The following is a 22,995-nucleotide window of genomic DNA, read 5'->3' on the forward strand; positions in this document are numbered from 1 at the left end:
AGAAGTCGAGCGGGGTCATATTTCAGGGCCCAATGCATGGTAGTAGCTGTATCTTAAATCACACATACAGATCTCAGTGCTTAAGGTCGGCTTCAATGAAACAACCCACCATGTACTCCTACATGGCCTCTCATCGATACCTTTACCAAATCGTGTTCACCACACCACTCTCATTACTGACATAATCATTTCACTCTAGCCCATCACCCAGATGAACCAGACCTGACACGACTCTAAGCATAGCAGGCATAGCAAGGTAGGAACAACACATGCATATGGCTCAAACAACTCCTACACATGCTAGTGGGTTTCATCTAGTTACTGTGGCAATGACAGGTCATGCAGAGGAAATGGGTTCAACTACCGTAGCACACAGCAGTTTGAAACGCGTTGTCTTAATGCAGTAAAAGAGAGCAGGAGCGAGAACATGGGATTGTATCGATATGATCAAATGGTTGGTTGCTTGCCTGATGGTTCGATGCACTGATACGGTTCTTCGTTAGGGTAATCACGGTACTCCTCGGAGGCAGAACCTGTCGCAAAGGACACCGATACACAACCATCTTCAAACAATGTGCAACAATATGATGCATGCATGAAACATGGCAATATGAGTGTGTTGGGCTAATGCAACTAAAACCAGAAGGGTTTGAGCAAATTTGAATCAAGGATTCAAATTTCAAATTCAAATATGGCCTTTTAAGGTGCTTTTCCTTGTTCTGCTTAAAACATCAATTTAACTTGTTTGATCATGCATGAAAATAGTACAGATGGATAGATTGGATTTTTCTGATCATTTTTCATATATAATTTGTCCAATTTGGAGTTACAGAATAAAAGTTATGAATTTTTGAAGTTTAAATAATATTCTGGAATTTCCTGATTTAAATTAAATCCAGAAAACCAATTACTGCGTCAGCCTGACGTCAGTGTGACGTCAGCAGGTCAACGGAACAGGTCTGGGTCAAACCTGACAGTGGGTCCCGCATGTCAGGGTGATTATACGCTGTCAGGACCCCGACTCGATGTCACATCGATCTAGCCGGTAACACCTCATATCACTTTGCGGCCTCACGCACGGTATCCTCACGGGTGTCGCCTTACCTTTGCCCGGGACCGTTTGCGCCTTTTGGCTCACGTATATGATAGTGTCGCTAGCATCCATATGATAAAGAGCCCGGGCTGACATGACTAGTCGTAAACCCAAAGTGGCACAGACTTACAGGGATAGGCATCCATGACCCAGCTTCGAACGTGTCGGTCATCAGCAAGTGGGTCCGGGCTGTAGCACTGGGCTAGCAGGACTCCGGTAAACCGGGCTGTAGCGGGCTAACAGGACTCCGGTACTCAAAGCGTGACATTTCCCCGAAGGGACAGACACAGGAACGAAGAAGGACACATGCCGGCCAGCCTAGGTGTTCCAGAGCAGTAGCAAGCTACCATGGCTCAGCGGTAACACTAGGAGACATTTCCCGGTAAGAGAGGCTACTAAAGATAAACAACTAGATAGTCAGATCCCACACATACCAAGCATTTCAATCATACACACAATATGCTCGATATGTGCAAATACAACGAAGCATCACAACATGACTCTACGATACAAGTACTTTATTTAAGGCTCAGGGAGCCATACATAACATACACACAGGTACGGGTCTCACGACCCAACATACAAGTCATACAGTCATACAAACCAGCAGCGGAGGTAACTTGTCTGAGTACAGACAACTAATAAAATAAAAGAGGCTCGGAAAGCCTAGCTATACTACGTGGTCCTTCACAAGCTCCGGGTCACCACCTGGGTCTTTAGCCTACTCGTTGATGTCAACGTCTACATAGAACCCATCAGAAGGGGTTGCAGCGTCTTCTGTAAAAAATGTAAATTATAGCAACATGGGTACAAAGGTACTCAGCAAGACTTACATCAGATCCTACATACATGCATATTATCAAGAAGGGTTGGTGGAGTTATTGCAGCAAGCCAGCTTTGACTCTTGGCTAGGCTATCCTACGATACTCCAACTTGAAATGGTTTTGCGCACACGAGTCCACTACTCACCACTTCAATACACTACCGAGGATCCACCTCCGTCTTCCTACGGAAGAGCCATCCTCGGCACTCACACTTATCTTGAGGCTTTTAACAGTTTCCATTTACTTGTCTATGAACTGTATAGGCAACCAAGTAGTCCTTTACCGCGGACGCGGCTATTCGAATAGATTATGATAACCCTGCAGGGGTGTACTTCTTCATACATGTTTCCACCACTTAGCGTCTGCACACGACATGTGCTCGGCAGACTTCAAGCGAAAGCCGACGTGGGTGTAGACCACGACCTACCTAACCACTTAAGCCTCTAGTCCAGGTTTATCGCCTATTCAGGTTCCATCCGCAGGGAGTCCGGCCGAGGTTTCCCATACGGCCCCGAACGATGTGAACAGGGTTCCCGAGATACCTAACGGGTATTCGGTACACCGTGCCACGTACCTACCGCATCACAGCCCACCCCTACGGTCAGCGCTGTCCACGGCCTCCAGTAGGCTACAAACACCAGAAACTACGTGCAACTCCTGGACAGAGGGCTAGGGTGAATAAGAAGTCGAGCGGGGTCATATTTCAGGGCCCAATGCATGGTAGTAGCTGTATCTTAAATCACACATACAGATCTCAGTGCTTAAGGTCGGCTTCAATGAAACAACCCACCATGTACTCCTACATGGCCTCTCATCGATACCTTTACCAAATCGTGTTCACCACACCACTCTCATTACTGACATAATCATTTCACTCTAGCCCATCACCCAGATGAACCAGACCTGACACGACTCTAAGCATAGCAGGCATAGCAAGGTAGGAACAACACATGCATATGGCTCAAACAACTCCTACACATGCTAGTGGGTTTCATCTAGTTACTGTGGCAATGACAGGTCATGCAGAGGAAATGGGTTCAACTACCGTAGCACACAGCAGTTTGAAACGCGTTGTCTTAATGCAGTAAAAGAGAGCAGGAGCGAGAACATGGGATTGTATCGATATGATCAAATGGTTGGTTGCTTGCCTGATGGTTCGATGCACTGATACGGTTCTTCGTTAGGGTAATCACGGTACTCCTCGGAGGCAGAACCTGTCGCAAAGGACACCGATACACAACCATCTTCAAACAATGTGCAACAATATGATGCATGCATGAAACATGGCAATATGAGTGTGTTGGGCTAATGCAACTAAAACCAGAAGGGTTTGAGCAAATTTGAATCAAGGATTCAAATTTCAAATTCAAATATGGCCTTTTAAGGTGCTTTTCCTTGTTCTGCTTAAAACATCAATTTAACTTGTTTGATCATGCATGAAAATAGTACAGATGGATAGATTGGATTTTTCTGATCATTTTTCATATATAATTTGTCCAATTTGGAGTTACAGAATAAAAGTTATGAATTTTTGAAGTTTAAATAATATTCTGGAATTTCCTGATTTAAATTAAATCCAGAAAACCAATTACTGCGTCAGCCTGACGTCAGTGTGACGTCAGCAGGTCAACGGAACAGGTCTGGGTCAAACCTGACAGTGGGTCCCGCATGTCAGGGTGATTATACGCTGTCAGGACCCCGACTCGATGTCACATCGATCTAGCCGGTAACACCTCATATCACTTTGCGGCCTCACGCACGGTATCCTCACGGGTGTCGCCTTACCTTTGCCCGGGACCGTTTGCGCCTTTTGGCTCACGTATATGATAGTGTCGCTAGCATCCATATGATAAAGAGCCCGGGCTGACATGACTAGTCGTAAACCCAAAGTGGCACAGACTTACAGGGATAGGCATCCATGACCCAGCTTCGAACGTGTCGGTCATCAGCAAGTGGGTCCGGGCTGTAGCACTGGGCTAGCAGGACTCCGGTAAACCGGGCTGTAGCGGGCTAACAGGACTCCGGTACTCAAAGCGTGACATTTCCCCGAAGGGACAGACACAGGAACGAAGAAGGACACATGCCGGCCAGCCTAGGTGTTCCAGAGCAGTAGCAAGCTACCATGGCTCAGCGGTAACACTAGGAGACATTTCCCGGTAAGAGAGGCTACTAAAGATAAACAACTAGATAGTCAGATCCCACACATACCAAGCATTTCAATCATACACACAATATGCTCGATATGTGCAAATACAACGAAGCATCACAACATGACTCTACGACACAAGTACTTTATTTAAGGCTCAGGGAGCCATACATAACATACACAAAGGTACGGGTCTCACGACCCAACATACAAGTCATACAGTCATACAAACCAGCAGCGGAAGTAACTTGTCTGAGTACAGACAATTAGTAAAATAAAAGAGGCTTGGAAAGCCTAGCTATACTACGTGGTCCTTCACAAGCTCAGGGTCACCACCTGGGTCTTTAGCCTACTCGTTGATGTCAACGTCTACATAGAAACCATCAGAAGGGGTTGCAGCGTCTTCTGTAAAAATGTAGATTATAGCAACATGAGTACAAAGGTACTCAGCAAGACTTACATCAGATCCTACATACATGCATGTTATCAAGAAGGGTTGGTGGAGTTATTGCAGCAAGCCAGCTTTGACTCTTGGCTAGGCTATCCTACGAGTCCACTACTCACCAATTCAATACACTACCGAGGATCCGCCTCCGTCTTCCTACGGGAGAGCCATCCTCGGCACTCACACTTATCTTGAGGCTTTTAGTAGTTTCCATTTACTTGTCTATGAACTGTATAGGCAACCAAGTAGTCCTTTACCGCGGACGCGGCTATTCGAATAGATTATGATAACCCTGCAGGGGTGTACTTCTTCATACATGTTTCCACCACTTAGCGTCTGCACACGACATGTGCTCGGCAGACTTCAAGCGAAAGCCGACGTGGGTGTAGACCACGACCTACCTAAACACTTAAGCCTCTAGTCCAGGTTTATCGCCTATTCAGGTTCCATCCGCAGGGAGTCCGGCCGAGGTTTCCCATACGGCCCCGAACGATGTGAACAGGGTTCCCGTGATACCTAACGGGTATTCGGTACACCGTGCCACGTACCTACCGCATCACAGCCCACCCCTACGGTCAGCGCTGTCCACGGCCTCCAGTAGGCTACAAACACCAGAAACTACTTGCAACTCCTGGACAGAGAGCTAGGGTGAATAAGAAGTCGAGCGGGGTCATATTTCAGGGCCCAATGCATGGTAGTAGCTGTATCTTAAATCACACATACAGATCTCAGTGCTTAAGGTCGGCTTCAATGAAACAACCCACCATGTACTTCTACATGGCCTCTCATCGATACCTTTACCAAATCGTGTTCACCACACCACTCTCATTACCGACATAATCATTTCACTCTAGCCCATCACCCAGATGAACCAGACCTGACACGACTCTAAGCATAGCAGGCATAGCAAGGTAGGAACAACACATACATATGGCTCAATCAACTCCTACACATGCTAGTGGGTTTCATCTAGTTACTGTGGCAATGACAGGTCATGCAGAGGAAATGGGTTCAACTACCGTAGCACACAGCAGTTTGAAACGCGTTGTCTTAATGCAGTAAAAGAGAGCAGGAGCGAGAACATGGGATTGTATCGATATGATCAAATGGTTGGTTGCTTGCCTGATGGTTCGATGCACTGATATGGTTCTTCGTTAGGGTAATCACGGTACTCCTCGGAGGCAGAACCTGTCGCAAAGGACATCGATACGCAAACATCACCAAACAATGTGCAACAATATGATGCATGCATGAGACATGGCAAGATGAGTGTGTTGGGCTAATGCAACTAAAACCAGAAGGGTTTGAACAAATTTGAATCAAAGATTCAAATTTCAAACTCAAACATGGCCTCTTTAAGTGCTTTTTCTTATTCTGCTTAAAACATCAATTTAACTTGTTTGATCATGCATGAAAATAGTACAGATGGATAGATTGGATTTTTCTGATCATTTTTCATATATAATTTGTCCAATTTGGAGTTACAGAATAAAAGTTATGAATTTTTGAAGTTTAAATAATATTCTGGAATTTCCTGATTTAAATTAAATCCAGAAATTATAATTATTGCGCCAGCATGACGTCAGCATGACGTCAGTGGTCAACTGCGGCTGTCTGGGGTCAAACCTGACGTGTGGGGTCGACACGTCAGTGACAGGGGGGTTAAACAGGGTTAGTTTAATCCTAATTAGGGATTAGTGGCGCTGGGGCCCACTGGTCAGTGTCAGGGGTTGACTAACAGTGGTTAGCACTAATCCTAATTAGCTACAGGGCTGGGCCCACCTGTCAGGGACTCAGGGGGGGGGTCCTGCCGTGGTCAAAGTGGGTCAAACCCACCGGCGACGTGACGCCGGCGAGGCCCGAGACGGCGGCGCGACGCGGGATCGCGCTACAGGGCACGGGCGAGGCCGTGCTTGGGCTCGTTGGAGAGCCCTTGCTCCCGCGCGTCGAACGGTGGCCGTGGCTGGGCCTGGGGTGGCCGGAGTCGACGGCGGCGAGCTCGGCTGCGGCCGCCGGAGTTCGGGTGCGGTCGGGATCGGTGTTGCAGGGGGTTTGGGGAGGCGTTAGTGCGTGCTGCGTGCTCCTGGTGAGGTGTGGAGCACGATAGTGTGCTCGGTTGGGTGCTACGGTGACCGTGGCCACGACGGCGACATCGCCGGCAGCGTGGAGCTCTCGGCCAAGGTGGGGCTACGGCCTAGAGGTCGGAAGAGGCCAGGGGAGAAGGGGGAAACGATCCGGGGGCTCACCGCGGAGCTGCAGGGATGGTTAGCAGGCTCGGGGACGCGCTGGAGACGACGAATTCGACGGCGACGATGGTCGGAGCCCGAAGAGGGGAACAGCGACGTGGCGGCGATGCAGGGCTTCCGGGGAGCTGTGGAGCGGTGGGGAGGAAGAGGGGGTCGTGGCGGAGCTTCTGAGCTAGTCGGGGGAGCGAGGGGTGGCCGGAGACGGCTGCTGTGGCGAACGGCGGCGACGGTGGTGTTCGGCCGTGTGAGAGAGAGAGCGAGGGAGAGGAGGGAAGAGCCGGGGGAGAGTGAGAGAGAGCAGGGGGGAGGCGTGGCGTCGTCCAGGGCATCGAGGCGAGGAGGGGAGGGCAGGCAGGCAGGGAGAGAGGTGGCGTGGCGCGGTGGCGCGCGCGCGCGCCGGCCACACTCCCCTCCCTCTGTCGGGACGAAGACGACAGAGGAGGGAGGTGGGCTGGGCCGGCTGCTGGCTGGGCCGGCCAGCTGGCTGGGCTGCACAGGGAGGAGCCCAGGTAAGCTTCTCCCTTTTATTTTTTTTTCTGTTTTCTAATTTCTGACATTTGTTTTGATTTAAATAATATATTAAATCATTTATTTAACTTATGCCAATTTTTGCAGGAGCTATATATATTATTCCAGAGCTCCTTTATATTTGGCATAATATTTGGACATATATTAATATATATAATTAATATATTTCCAATGCAAATATTTATGCATTAATTCCAAATGCCCAAAATAAATACCTATGAGCTCTTAAAAATATTGGTTTGATTTTTATCTCTGTCCAATATTTTCAGAGAGCAACATGAGCATTTTCTTGGACCCTTTTGGAGAAATTTTTATTTGGGTCATTTCAAAAATGATTCTGAGGGTTTCACAGATCCCCATTTCAAGTTTCTGATGAAAGAGTAAACATGATGCAACACTCTAATGCATGGCTAACTAGGATGTGACACCAAAGATGCTCCCAAGGTTGCTGACCCTAAGCCCAAGTCTGCACCCAAGAGGAACACCAGGAGTATTCCAGCTGAAGAGAAGAACAAGGCCCCAGTGCCTGAAGCTGCTGAAGAAGAAGATGAAGATTCACTTGTATTGAGAAAGTTGAAGCCCAAGATCCCAGATCATAATGATGCTCATCCAGTTGCAGAGGATATGAAGCTCAGGAAGGATGCTGGTCTAAGACTCTGGAGACAGACTGATCCCTATGCTGTCAGAAGAAGAACTACAGTGGACTACAGGTTCCACACTAAGGAACAACAAGATTTCTATGAGACAGGTTCCACACTAAGGAACTACTCAGGTCGGTGCCACCCGAGCCTCTCCCGCTCGCCACCTGCCCACTGGAGCAGCGCGAGCTCATCCACAACGTGTCCCCTAGTGCTCGTCGCCGCCACGTCGGCCCAACTACAGAATGGCGGTCGCCGGCATTCTTATCCACGGCCGTCGCCGGAACCGCCATTGCCCGCCTATTTAAGAGGCCCCCGAGCATGTTCCGTTCCCCAGGCAGCCTCAAATCACCCCCCCTAGTTTCCCCGTGGCAGCCAACCGAACCGGGGAGGTCTTCTTCTCCATCTCCGGCAACCGCAGCCGCCGCCACTATCCCGGCCATTCCGGCGCCACCAGGGCCTCCCCCTCTCCACTCTCTTCACCAAGAGCTTCCTCTCCCTCTCATGAGTCCATCCCCCTACTCAATTTCGATCAGGACTCGCCGCGGGCGAAAACCCACTCTGCCCGACAGCCACTGTCCGCTGCGGAGCTCGCCGCCGGCAGCTCCGTCCACCCCAGAGACCAAAGCGACCACCGGAGTGACCACCTCGGTCCCCTGAGCCCGCGGGTGACCTCTGTTTCTCGAACGGTGCCGCCGTTCACCGGCGAGCGTCGCCGGAGTTCCGCCCCCTCTCGGGCAGAGGAAGAGGAGGGAAGGTGGACTAGTCAAACCTGACTAGTGGGCCCCTGGACCCACTCTCAGTGACCCACGCGTCGTCCATGCTGGAGTAAGTGGAAGCGTAAATCCAAAATACGCCTTCAACGTGGTCAGTAATCGAAATGTTTTTCTTTTTCTGTTTATTTTTTAAAACAGATTTTGACCACAACTTTGACTGCCTATAACTTTTTAATTATAACTCCAAATGAGTTGATTCCTTTTCCTACCTCCCTCAAATTTTGTCCAGTTTATTTTAAGATTTATTTCAAAAAATTAGACAACTTTTTGGTACTATTTTTGGAACTATATATTGATTCAAAAATAGTTTAAATAGGATTTTGGAGAGAGGAGGAAGCTTTCAAAAGTTTTGGGGTGCACCTTGCCTCCCCACAACTTGAAGGCAAGCATTCTGAACCCTGGCATAATATTTTTGGTGTGTTAGTTGACACGATTATAACACCACCTTATTTCGGAGAGCTTGTTATTTCATGTGGTGATACGATCATTTGCATGAATGCATATTAGTGATTTCCTTGCTGTTGGAAATGAATATACTTGTGATGGTAGTCATCCTCATGTGCCTTGCATGCATGCCGAAAAGGAATCCGGGAAAGCCTCTGCCTTGGGTAGGCGTGAGCTTGTCGCCGGTCTCCGTCGGGACAGTTATGTCCGATATGGCATAGTAAGGTGTAATGAGTGGTGATTTTGTTGGTTGAAATATATTTGTTATACATGTCATGCAGGGAAATTATAAACCTTCTGAGTCGACCGTAGATCGAGTCTTGTTCCAGTAACCCCCATACTTGTCTCGTACTACCACTTGTCCCTGCCGCAGGTAGGGTACGGTTCAGTAATTTGTCAACCCCTTTCTAGCACACACCGTACAGAGGGGCCGGGATGAGGGTACCATGGCCATGGATTAAAGCCAATCATCCGGTCAGGGGGCATGGGTGTTTCGGTTGTAGCCGAGGGGGTAGCTTCCCCAGTTTGCGCGCGGTATAAATTTTGTGATCCCATGCTAATCGAGGTTGTAGCCTCCCCACTTAGAGTTTTGCTTAATGAGTGTCGTGGGTGATTCCAGACACCGATAAGTCAAGCTGGTGTGTGCAGTTGGGTGTGTTGTCAACTGAAAGACCGTGAGCGGAATTAGTCTGGATGAACTAACAAAATCTGTTACTCGCGGGTAAAGAGTACACCCTCTGCAGAGATTAAATCTATTCGAATAGCCATGTGCATGGTTAAGGACTACAGTCTGGGTGGGTCAAGTGTCGGTCTTAGTGTCGGTCTTCGGAGGAGAAATTGTTTAATCAGAACATGGATCATGGCTTGTGACTTGTGCTGACTATGATGATTATGATTATTATTATTATGGACTAATCCATTATATTATTAAGTATCCCTGGGACAGTTCCACCTCCTGGATAGTCATTGTGATTATTTACTTTATAAGCCCTTTATGTGGTGTCGCTGAGACGCCCGACTATGGCATTGCTTGTTATTTATTTATTTTATAAGCCCTTTATGTGGTGTCGCTGAGACGCCCGACTGTGGCATGCTTATTAATCATATACTTTATAAGCCCTTTATGTGGTGTCGCTGAGACGCCCGACTGTGGCATTGCTTGTTATTTATTTATTTTATAAGCCCTTTATGTGGTGTCGCTGAGACGCGCGACTGTGGCATGCTTATTAATCATATACTTTATAAGCCCTTTATGTGGTGTCGCTGAGACGCCCGACTGTGGCATTGCTTATTATTTATTTATTTTATAAGCCCTTTATGTGGTGTCGCTGAGATGCCCGACTATGGCATGCTTATTAATCATATACTTTATAAGCCCTTTATGTGCTGTCACACAGACGCCCGACTGCGGCATTTTATTTCCACTCCATTATTACATATTCATGTTGCATATAAATAACCTACTTGCATGCATAAAAGATTTTTATTTATGACTGACGATGTGATCATAGAATATTTCAGTGCATGATTATCATTGTATATTATCCCAGTGTTCATAATGTTTGCGAGTACATTCAAAGTACTCACTGGCTTGTCCCTGGCTATTGTCTTGGCCAGATTTCTTGCTTGGAGAGGAGCTTGCGACGACAGCCCCGGAAACTAAGCAACGGTGATAGCAGCCTCGCGAAGATAGGAGTTAACCTGGTCAGCTATTCCTGTGGGAAATGGAGTCCCATAGACACTAATGATTCACAGACCGCTTCCGCCATCAACCACTAGAAACCATTTGTTGTACTCATAGGCCAGAATGGTCTTGTACTGCATATTTTGTATTTTGCTTGGAACTTCTGTATCAAGTTGGTGCCTCATCAGCTAACAATAATCCTGGGGCTGGTGAGCACAACGGCCATTTTCTAGAAATTAGTACCCAGAAAACCGGTCGTGACACAAAGTAAAACAATTACATGGCGATTGCATTGCATACAATAAAGCAACAACCATATGGCTCCTGCCAGTTGCTGATAACTTTGTTACAAAACATGATCATCTCATACAACAATTTATATCACATCATGTCTTGACCATATCACATCACAGCAAGCCCTGCAAAAACAAGTTAGACGTCCTCTACTTTGTTGTTGCAAGTTTTATGTGGCTGCTACGGGCTTCTAGCAAGAACCGTTCTTACCTACGCATCAAAACCACAACGATTTTTTGTCAAGTGTGTTGTTTTAACCTTCAACAACGACCGGCCGTAGTCAAACTCGATTCAACTAAAGTTGGAGAAACATACACCCGCCAGCCACCTATGTGCAAAAGAACGTCGATAGAACCAGTCTCATGACCGCGGTCATGTAATGTCGGTCCGGGCCGCTTCATCCAACAATACTGCCGAATCAAAGTAAGATGTTGGTGGTAAGCAGTATGACTATTATCTCCCACAACTCTTTGTGTTCTAATGGTGCATAAAACATCTACGCATAGACCTGGCTCGGATGCCACTGTTGGGGAACGTGGTAATTTCAAAAAAAAATCCTACGATTACGCAAGATCTATCTAGGAGATGCATAGCAACGGGAGGGGAGAGTGTGTCCACGTACCCTCGTAGACCGAAAGCGGAAGCGTTTAGTAACGCGGTTGATGTAGTCGAACTTCTTCGCGATCCAACCGATCCAAGTACCGAACGTACGGCACCTCCACGTTGAGCACACGTTCAGCTCGATGACGTCCCTCGTGCTCTTGATACAGTTGAGAACGAGGGTGAGTTCCATCACGACGGCATGGCGACAGTGATGATGATGCTACCGACGCAGGGCTTCGCCTAAGCACTACAATGGTATGGTCAAGGTGTGTAACTGTGGAGGGGGCACCGCACACGGTTAAGAGAAACTTGTGTGTTCTAGGGTGCCCCCCTGCCCTCGTATATAAAGGAGGGAGGGGGAGGCCGGCCGGCCCTAGGGGGCGCACCTAAGAGGAGGAGTCCTACAAGGACTACTAGTCCTAGTAGGATTCTCCTACAAGGAAGAGATGGGGAAGGAAGGAGAGGGAGAGGGATTAGGAAAGGGGGCGTCGTCGTCCCCCCCTTACCTTGTCCAATTCAGATTGCAAAGGGGGCGCGGCCTGCCTTGGCTGCCCTCCTCTCTCTCCACTAAGGCCCATGGTGGCCCATTAGTTCCCCGGGGGTTCCGGTAACCCCTCTGGCACTCCGTTTTTACCCGAAACTTCTCGGAACACTTCCGGTGTCCGAATAATATGGTCCAATATATCAATTTTTATGTCTCGATCATTTCGAGAGTCCTCGTCATGTCCGTGATCTCACCCGGGACTCCGAAAAAACTTCGGTCATCAAAACACATAACTCATAATACATATCGTCATCAAACGTTAAGCGTGCTGACCCTACGAGTTCGAGAACTATGTAGACATGACCGAGACACATCTCCGGTCAATAACCAATAGCGGAACCTGGATGCTCATATTGGTCCTACATATCCTGCAAAGATCTTTATCAGTCAAACCGCATAACAACATACGTTGTTCCCCTTGTCATCGGTGTGTTACTTGCCTGAGATTTGATCGTCGGTATCATCATACCTAGTTCAATCTCATTACCGGCAAGTCTCTTTACTCATTCTGTAATACTTTATCCCACAACTAACTCATTAGTCACATTGCTTGCAAGGCTTATAGTGATGAGCATTACCGAGAGGGCCCAGAGATACCTCTTCGATACACGGAGTGACAAATCCTAATCTCGATCTATGCCAACCCAACAAACACCTTCGGAGACACCTGTAGAGCATCTTTATAATCACCCATTTATGTTGTGAAGTTTGATAGCACACAAGGTGTTCCTCCGGTATACGGGAGTTGCATAATCTCGTAGTCTGAGGAACATGTATATGTCATGAAGAAAGCAGTAGCAATGAAACTGTAACGATCATAATGCTAAGCTAACGGATGGGTCATGTCCATCACATATTCTCCTAATGATGTGATCCCATTCATCAAATGGCAACACATGTCTATGGTTAGGAAACTTAACCATCTTTGATTAACGAGCTAGTCAAGTAGAGGCATACTAGGGACACTATGTTTTGTCTATGTATTCACACATGTACTAAGTTTTCGGTTAATACAATTCTAGCATGAATAATAAACATTTATCATGAAATAAGGAAATAAATAAAAACTTTATTGTTGCCTCTAGGGCATATTTCCTTCATATCATGTGGAACATATTGATCATAAGAAAAATGAGGCGGCTGATGCTTTAAGTCGGTTGGGGTCCCAGCATAAACCGGTACCACCTATTGTTTTTCTTGATGTTCTGAATAATCCTTGAGTTAAATTGCCTACGGAAGAGGATCTTGCTATCCCTGACCCGGAGGCACAGTTGGTGGCGGCTCTTCATGTTATTCCTGATTGGACAGTTCCATATTTGGCTTATATGACCCGGGGTGAGTTACCTGATGATGAAACTTTGGCCAGGCAAATAACCCAGAGATCTAAGTCAATGACTATTATCGATGGCGAGTTACACCGATGCAGTGTTACAAGGGTGTTTCAACAATGCATCTCTCCCGAGGAGGGCCATGAAATTCTAAGGGAGATTCATGAAGGAGATTGCGGCCATCTTGCCGGCTCTAAATCTCTTGTTTCTAAGGCTTTTCGTCATGGGTTTTATTGGCTGACGGCTCATGCTGATGCAGAAGATCTGGTTAGCAAGGGTGATGGCTGTCAGAAATTTTCAAAACGGCTCATGTGTCGGCTCAAGAATTGTGGATGATTCCAATTACTTGGTCGTTTGCAGCCTGGGGGATGGATATGGTTGGACCTTTCTAAAGATCCAAGGATAAAAAGACCCACCTTTTGGTGGCGATTGACAAGTTCACAAAGTGGGTTGAAGCAGAGTCGGTCAACAAATGTGATGCAACAATGGCGGTTCAATTCATCTAAAAGGTGATTTTCCGCTTTGTTTATCCTCATAGCATCATAACTGATAATGGCACTAACCTATCTAAGGGTGCTATGAAAGAATTTTGTTAACAAGAGCATATTCGTCTTGATGTCTCGTTAGTGGCTCACCCCCAGTCTAATGGTCAAGCTGAAAGGGCTAATCAAGAAATCTTGAGAGGTATAAAACCCCGACTTATGGTCCCTTTGCAGAGGACGTCGGGTTGTTGGGTTGAGGAGTTACCCTCGGTGCTTTGGAGTATCAATTCTACCCCCAACAGATCCACGGGTTATACGCCTTTCTTCATGGTTTACGGAGCAGAGGTGGTTCTCCCTAGTGACATCCGTCATGACTCGCCCCGTGTGGTGGCCTATATTGAAGCTAATAATGAAAAGGCACGCCAAGATGCTCTTGACTTGTTGGATGAAGAGCGTGACCTTGCAGCGGCTTGTTTGGCAATATACCATCAAGATCTGCATCGTTATCATAGCCGTCGGGTTAAGACTCGGACCTTTCAAGAAGGTGACTTGGTGCTCCGGCTCATCCAGGATCAGACATATATGCACAAATTATCCTCACCTTGGGAAGGACCCTTTGTGGTCAGTAAAAACTTGAACAATGGATTATACTACCTCATTGATGTTCAAGACCACAAGGACTCACGCACATCGGAGGAGGAGACCCGCCGGCCTTGGAACATTGCTCATCTTCGGCCTTATTACACCTGAGCCATTGGCTCTTGTGTTGTACATATTTTCATCCATGTGTATATTATGATCAAGTATAATAAAGCCAGCATCCCTGATAATTCAGGGCCTCTGTCATTTCATTTCTGAGTATCTGAGTCTTTATTATCAATTCATAATATCACTTGGGGGCTTCCTGCTCATTGAGCATAGCTATGACTACCCTCTTGATCCGGCTTGCACGCCTTCTTAAAAATTACTTGGGGGCTTCCTTCTCATTGAGCATAGTTATGACTACCCTGTTGATATGTCTTGTACGCCTTGTTACACATTCTTGGGGGTTTATTTCCCAAGTTAAAGGTTACCAAAGAGAACTTGTGGCAATCCACAGCTCAAACATAGGTATCTTGCCTTGACGGTTCAATATATGTCACTTGGGGAGCTCCCTATTCAATGAACATAGCTTTTGTTAACCCTTTTTGATTGGCTAGTATGCCAGGCGTAAACCACCAAAATTCTGGTTTATCCTGCCTTGTTTGTTGCCACTCCGCCCAGGTAATCCTGGAATGACCCGCCGTACTCATGACAGTCAATCTTATAAAAGACCCTGAACTTGTCTAAAGTTAAAGCGGCGATTGGTCATGTGAGGCCCGACTTACAGGTTTGATTGATGGATTAACTCAGTGGATGTGCAGCCCATGAACAACACTTGATTTTGAGGCTTGGTAGCCTATGAAAGCCTTGTTTTCTGTTTTTCCCTTTTCCGAACAGCTTTTTGAATTCATGTCTTTGTTCCATATTGATATATGGTTTAATAACAATTCAGGCCATGTAGCCTTGATCTTTATGACTCATGTTTGAGCACAGTTATGGGTTTTTGCTAACCCACCCTGGTTTTGGACTTTAAGTCGCCAGTATATTTGAACATATTTAAAGGTTCTGATAACCCAGCCTGGCTTTGGACTTTAAGTTGCCAGTATGCTTTGATTGTGCAATTGAAATTATCCTCACCGCATATGGTGGTGTAAGCCGGCAGTATGAACTACGTTCACATGTATAGTTTTGCCTGTTATGTGAAAATGCGAAGCTTGATAACCTGCCCTGGTTAGAGACTTTAAGTCACTAGAATATGCTATTTTGAATATTATGACCCACCCTGGTGTAAGTTGCCAGGGCACATATTGTTCACTTGTGTGCAAGTCACACAACAATACTTGTTATAACCCGTTTGATGGATAAATGTGATGAAGTACAACCTATGGATCTTCAAGCATGAAAACGGCAGTTTAACATATTCAAATGACAAAACATGCATGATGGCATGGCAGATCATTGTTTTTAACTAGCCTATTACAAGGCTATCATCAGGCCCAAGTGGTTTTTCAACAAAATATGGCACCATGGTTAGATAGTCGCCCTTCAGATCAATTATGCTCATGCCGAGTAGAAGATTCTGGGTTAGCATGCACCGGTTCTTTGCCTCCATCTGTTGTCTGGAAATCAGAAGTTTTCCAGTTGATGTCTGTTAAAGCTTGGAATTCCGCTTCATCATCTATGAGTTCAGACGGGTCAACTTTAGGGGCAAAGGTATGCTTACGTGTTGGCGGGGTAAGGTCGACAGCTTTATAAGCCAGAGCTTTTACTCTTGAGTTGTCTTATAAGCCGGCTGATATCGAGCAAGGTTAGTCTCTTCGGCCAGTTTGCTGGCTAATGGACGCACCTCCCTCAAGCATATAGCGAAGTCCTCTATGGTAAAAGGAGACATGTCCTCTTTATAGCTTGAGTAGCTAGTGGCCAGCTCTGCCTGGTCTAGCTCGGCTTGTTACGCTTTCACACGGCTCAAGGTAGTAATGGCGCCGGCTCTGGCGGACGGCCACTTAATTTCTGCAATCCTTTGCGGCAAGACAGACAATTGGTTTAGTACATATTTGAGAAGTGAAGGTGGCTCTTTGTTGTGAGTAATCGCAGCTATCATGCACTGGGTGCCTACATATAACTACTCCATTAAGGTATAAGCCGCCTTCAGCTTCACAAGCATATCTTGCCTAAGATTGGTGCTTCTGGGACCTGTAAAGTAAAGCATAGTCGCCATGCGAGTTGAGAATTGTGCGCTGGAATTGATTGAGATACTTAAAATTGCTTACCAAAGATGGTAGTGGTCATCTGTGAAATATGATGCTTTAAGCCGGACAGTTCTGCGGTAACCTCTTTTAAAGAAGCTTCAGCATGCTCCGCTCTTTGCACTAAGGCAGCTTTTTCTTCGTCCCGAGCGTTTCTATCTGCAGCAAACCCGGGTTTTAGTTTCTCTAGTTCATCCAGGCTAAATTTGGATTTGGCTTCAGCCTTCCGGGTCTCTGATTCTTGATGTTTAAGCCTCTTCTTCAAATCAGCCAGCTAAGATTCAGCTTCAGTGGAGGCTTCCTGTGCAGGCAAAGTTAAAGCAATCATAAGCAGACATGTTAATACGCACAAGTCCCAAGCCCTTTGCAAACAATAGCACTTGGCACTTGGGGGCTAATGTGTGCAGAAGTTCTTCTTTGTTTATGTATTTTATGAACCGGTTCAGCTTTGTCAGGCTAAACCGGCCCATGAGGGCTAGGACCTGGAAGTTTTCTGTTTTATTAATGAGAATGAACTAGCTCAACTTTGTCAAGATAAGCCGATTCATGGGGGTTACGGCTTGAAGCTATTTAGTTTATACTAATTGAAGTCTTCACCATACTCTGTTAAATCTTTCCTATGGCTAAGAATTGGGGGCTGGAGGATTATATTAACAAAGGAAGTAGAAGTTTGTACCTCATACTTTTGGTGCATCTATTTGACGATGCCCACCTCAAGTTCACGGCCAGCATGAACTTGGCTAAGATAGCCAGAGAGGAGTTCACCGATGCCCAGCTGAGAGTAATTGGACAGATCAAATTTAACCTTTCGCCTTTCGGCAAGTTCTTCCTTGGCAGTGTACTTGCCCAAGACCGTGGGATTCCCCGGCTCTGTATAACTGGTGCGAGTGATAAGACCATCTTCAGCCTCTTCAGCAGGCTTGGCAGGGCTCGACGGTTTAGCTTCTGATGAGTCAATGATCATAGGGTCCACAAGGGTCTCTGGCATTTCTGGCGGCGCCTCATCAACTATGTTTTTAGCATTTTGAATTGAAGCTTCAGACTCTGGCGGTTGTTTCTCAAGCTCATGTGTCTTGGGGTCTTCAACCGACTGGATTGTCCTGGCTTTCTTGCTTGGTTTAGCTTTACCACTGAAGAAATAGAAAGGTCAGTATGAGTACATACAAAGTTAAAAACAATGAAGGCTAAAATTATTACCCAAGGGCAGTCTTGAAATCCAGCAGCTGAGTTCCATTTGAGTCACCAGAAGAGGAGTTTGAGGTTCCCTGGTAGTTTGAGTCGGAAGGATTAAGTGGATGGCGAATAAGACCTGCCTTGGGATAAAAAGAGTTTGAATTTTGAGGCACCTCTTTCCAGCGCTTGCAAACTGGTGTATTGGGTAAGCCGGAGGATAACTCTCCGCCCCCACTGTTCTAGGTCTGGTGCCGGGTCTCATGCTACTGTTGCTTCAAAAGAAAGTTTGGATCCAAGTAAGCTAAAGGGTGCGAAAATCTTACTTTCCGGGTCACACATTGAATTTTCTGTCTTGGCAAAGGCTCTGAGTTGGAGGGAATGATAGTTACCTCGTCATCATCCGCCTGGCTGGCCTTCGTATCATCCTGAGAGAGGTCAGCGTCAATAAGATGCATAAAAAATGAGCCGACGGAGTCAAGTTCTACCTCTGACTCATCATCCAGATCAAAGAGTTCTGAGATATCAGTTTTCTCCTTATTCTTTTTGGAGGCCTTGCTTTTGGCCCTGGGCTTTTTAGACGCCTTCTCCTTTTCCTGATATTTCTTCTTCCAGAAGGCAGAGTTGGCCTGCGCAAATCAAAGTGAAAATAAGGGATATGCGGTTTGTATAAACAGAAAAGTAAAGTGTGCATTGATCACTTACAGGTGGAGGCGGGTTAGAAATGGTTCGACCCCATTTTGCTGCAGCTATCTAAGGATTCTTCAAGCAGACTTTTTATCATATCGTTGATGCCCTTGTTATCCAAATGCACTGAGCTATGGCGTAATGGATCCTTGGTGTCACCGGTATATGTGCACATTAAGTCGGGCCGGCGGCTCAGGGGTATAATCCTTCACAAGACCCAGCAATGGACTAGGTCGATGCCGGTCAGCCCATTGGCAAGCAAATCCCTTACTTTGGAAAAGGTGGCTCTGTACTTGGCCCGCTCAGCGGTCATGAGCCGGCCTGGAAGGGGATGTCTTGGGATAAGCCGGTCCTCGCGGAAACCCGGTAGAGGGTTCTCATCAGATGGAGAAGTGTCTTTGTCGGATTTAGGGATCCGGCAACCCTTGAGAGGTTCGAACTCTAGGGTGTGTGCGGAGATCTCAACCTGCCTAGCCTGCCTACTCGCGATCCTCCCTAGCCTAGCGCGTCAAGCTCAAGGAGACACAAAGACACAGAGATTTATACTGGTTCGGGCCAGCGTTGTGGTGTAATACCCTAATCCAGTGTGATGTGGTGGATTGCCTCGAGGGGCTATGGATGAACTAGTACAAAGGATGAATAAGCCTCAGGAGTGAGGTGTCCTTGAGCTGGTGTGGTGCTCTCCTTGTTCTAATTTTAGTCCTCCTCTATGGTGGTGGCTAAGTCCTATATATAATGGCCTTGGTCCTCTTCCCGAATATGAGAGGGAAGGGATTCCACAACGGCGGGATTTGAAAGGGGACAAGTAGTACAGTCTATCCTGACAAAAGTAGTCTTCGCTGCGAAAAGCCTCTGGTCGTGACGCTGCGGTGGGCTCGGTGATGACCTCCGTCCTGCCGTCCTGGCGGTCTTTGTCTCATTGCACCAGAATGGCAGCCTTTGGCTGATTCCTCAGGACTCCGCGCATGTGGCTTGCCTCCCTTGCACCAAAGAGGAAACATGTGCTCTGCACCCGCCTGGCGCCCGCCTGGCCTTGGTCGTCATGGCTCACGTCAGCTGAGCCTCATGAGGTAGCTGCATAGAACTCTCTGCCCCTTAGGAGCCCTCCTGAAGAGGTCAACTCCTTCGGGGGTCTCAGCGTCGTCCGCCTCGCGAGGCTTGGCCCCTCGCGAGGGTCTCGTGGTGTTGGTGTTGAAGTTGGGCCGTACCAGGCCGTCTATGGAGCCACGTGACGGGCCGCAGGTAGGCAGGACTGGGTACCCCCAAATCCAGGACGCCGACAGTAGCCCTCGGGCCCAAGGCGCGCTCGGACTTGGCTTCTAGGCGAAGCCAAAAGGCAAGGGCGGAGCGCCACGGGCCCCATCGGCCTGCGGCCCTGAAGACATGTGGCGGTTGATGGGGCGTGGGTGTCTCCACTTCCCCACGCCGCCTTCAATTCCGGTAGACCCAGCAGCCGCCCATTCTCAACGCAACTCGCCCTTCACAGAGTACTCTGCTCGGCTCTTGTTTCCTCCTTCCCAATCTTGCCGCCGCGTCCATAGATCTGGTGTCGGCGCCTCGCCCTCTCTTGGTGTTCGCCGTGGCCCCAAGCCAAGGAAGAAGAAGCGGCAGTCGCACGCACCGGCCGGTCCTCCGCCGGCCCTGGAGGCGGCCCTTGAGCAGTCGACAGTGATCAATAAGGAGGGGCTGGATAAGGTTCGCCATGCGCTCGCCGCCGATTCCAACAAGGGGAAGGCAACGGCTGCCCGCCCTGCGTCTTGGCGAACCAGAGAGATGAGTGCCACTGAGATCCCCATCCATCTCCATGCTCTTCTTGCTGGTTTGATTCCTCCCTTCTCCCCTTTCTTCAATGTCGTGATGTCGCACTACCAGATCCATCTGGTGCACCTGGACCCTCGCTCCATCATCCTCCTCGCCGTCTTCGCCTTCCTCTGCGAGGCCATGGTGGGCATCACTCCCTCCGTGGCCTTGTTTCGCCATTTCTTCCTGCTTCGGTTTGTGGACGCCCGCCAATGCTCTGGGTGCGCGACCTTCGAAGCCGTGGTAGCGACTGCTGGCTCGGGGATCGTCTTCGGGCTTGCGCCTGTCGTGAAGGGATTCCGGAAGCAGTGGCTCCAGATGGATGCCCGTGTGTTCAGCCCCCTGCTCACGATTCCTGGGTCGCCGGCTTCGCCTAGCTCCGGCTGGCGCCATGAGAAGCTCACCGACCGGCGTCTTGCTTTTGTCTGGAAGAGGTTGTCGAGGCTCCGGGAACTAGAGGTGAGAGTGCCAATGGTGGTGAAGGAATTCGTGAAGCAGCGCATTGCTCCCCTCCAGCACCATTCTCGCCCGATGTGGGACTACACAGGCGCCGGAGATCCGATGAGGCTGCAGAAGCTGTCGCTTGCTGCTGATACCTTGAGCATGGTGCTCAAGCTCCTGAGTGGTGAGCCCGAGCCTGCTGACCTTCTGGGAGGTGGTTGCCTTCTCTATCTGTGCACGAACAAGGCGGCCTTTGCGGGGCAGATGCCTTTGTTCGACGAGTGGGGGTTGCTTCCCGAGGACATTGAGGGGCCCCGTGAGAATCCCATCTTCGTGGCTCCTCTCCTGGTCGACCCTGTCGCGTGCGCCTCAAATGTGGAGGCTGGGGGGCGCGCGCCTTCATCAACTGTTGAGAGCTGCTCCGGAGGCCCGGCTCTGTTAGAGGCTCAAGAGCCTGAGGCTTCTAGGGCCTGGGAAGGAGCTGCCGCAGGACTGGTGCAGCCCCCGGCCCCGGAGGCAGGGGCTTCTGACGCCTGGGACGGTGGCTCCAGTGTGGCTGCTAACGATGAGAGGCCCACCAATGGCCCCGGGGTTGTGAGCCAGAAAGTCTCGTCGGGTGCCCCTGCCCTTGGGACCCTTGCTCCAGATACCACGTTGAGCGCTTCCCCTCCCGAGGATCGCCCGTCGGGATCGGGTCGGCGCCGCCTGTGCCTCGAGTCGCTCCTGAAGAGGAAGAGGTCCCCATGTCGCGACGATGGCACCCGTCGGCCGCTGAAGCCGAGGAGATACGTGGCTGCCGATGAGTAAGTACCCTTGCTCTTGACCCCCAAGCGTGCCGCGTTTTCTTATGGCTGGGGTTTTGCAGGATCTCCATGAAGACGAAACCTCAGGAGGCAGGCACCCCCAAGGACTCCAGCTCGGCGCATGCGCGCAGCCCCCAGCGCCCCAAGCCTGTGTAGGGTGTGAGTCCAACTCCATCCATCATGATGCCGCGAGGGTGCCCCGGAGCTAGGCCCCATGTTCTCTCCCCCCGCGACTCTGCCCGCGAGACGAGGGGTGCGCCGGTGATCCTTCCTCTTGTCATTGCCGGTAGGGGGGTGTCCTTTGGGCAGCCTTCGTCTTCAAGTTGTGGGGCTACTGCTAGGCTTTTCCCTAGTAGTGATGGAGGGCCTTATATAACCTAATGTTCCCTAACAAATGACCAAGGCTACCCTTGAAGTAAGGAGGTGGGAGGATAGAACTGGGTACTTTTCCATCCTTTGACCCATGTGCCTCTAGTTGGGCTAGAAGGTGGGTTATGGCCCATTAAGGGGAGAATCCCTACATTATTTAAAGGTCCCTTAGCTTGGGCTTGGGCTTTATTTTCTCTAATTTGCCTTCATCTTCAACTTATTATTTTATGTGACCTTCTTCCTTTAACTTGTTGACCATGAAGCTTTGCTTGAATTTCGTTGATCGGGGTGACTTGCTTGGAATGTCGTTGACCTTCTTGACTTGCAATTACTGGTCTTTACCTTGGTTGACCGCCTAGGTGGTGTGTCACGTAGGATAGGGGGTGGTTCCTTAAGGGGGATTAGAGTCACTACTACGACACATATATTTAATCATCTCCTCTTTGCTGATGGTAGCATAATATTGTTTAAGGCAACCGAGCGGGATGGAAAAGACTGTGTGAAGTCAAGCTGCCACCCAAACTCCGCACTTCTTGGAAGTTGGCTCAGTAACATGGCCTACAAGGGAAGTTAGGCACCACAGCCACATGGCGACCACTATTGAATGCCAGCTCTACGGGGTTCAAGTTGATACGTGGAAACATCTTTGCTCGATTGTAACATGGCGCGGAGTGTCTGGGCGATCGCAGGACAAGATTTCTATGCTACTCCCTCCTTCATGTTTTTTTGATACTACACTAGTGTCAAAAAACGTTTTACATTATGGATGGAGATAGTAAAATACTTCAGACGAGACCCTGCACGCGAAGCTATGGCTGTTTG

Source organism: Triticum dicoccoides, chromosome 3B (assembly GCF_002162155.2).
Source record: "Triticum dicoccoides isolate Atlit2015 ecotype Zavitan chromosome 3B, WEW_v2.0, whole genome shotgun sequence".
Lineage (NCBI taxonomy): Eukaryota > Viridiplantae > Streptophyta > Magnoliopsida > Poales > Poaceae > Triticum > Triticum dicoccoides.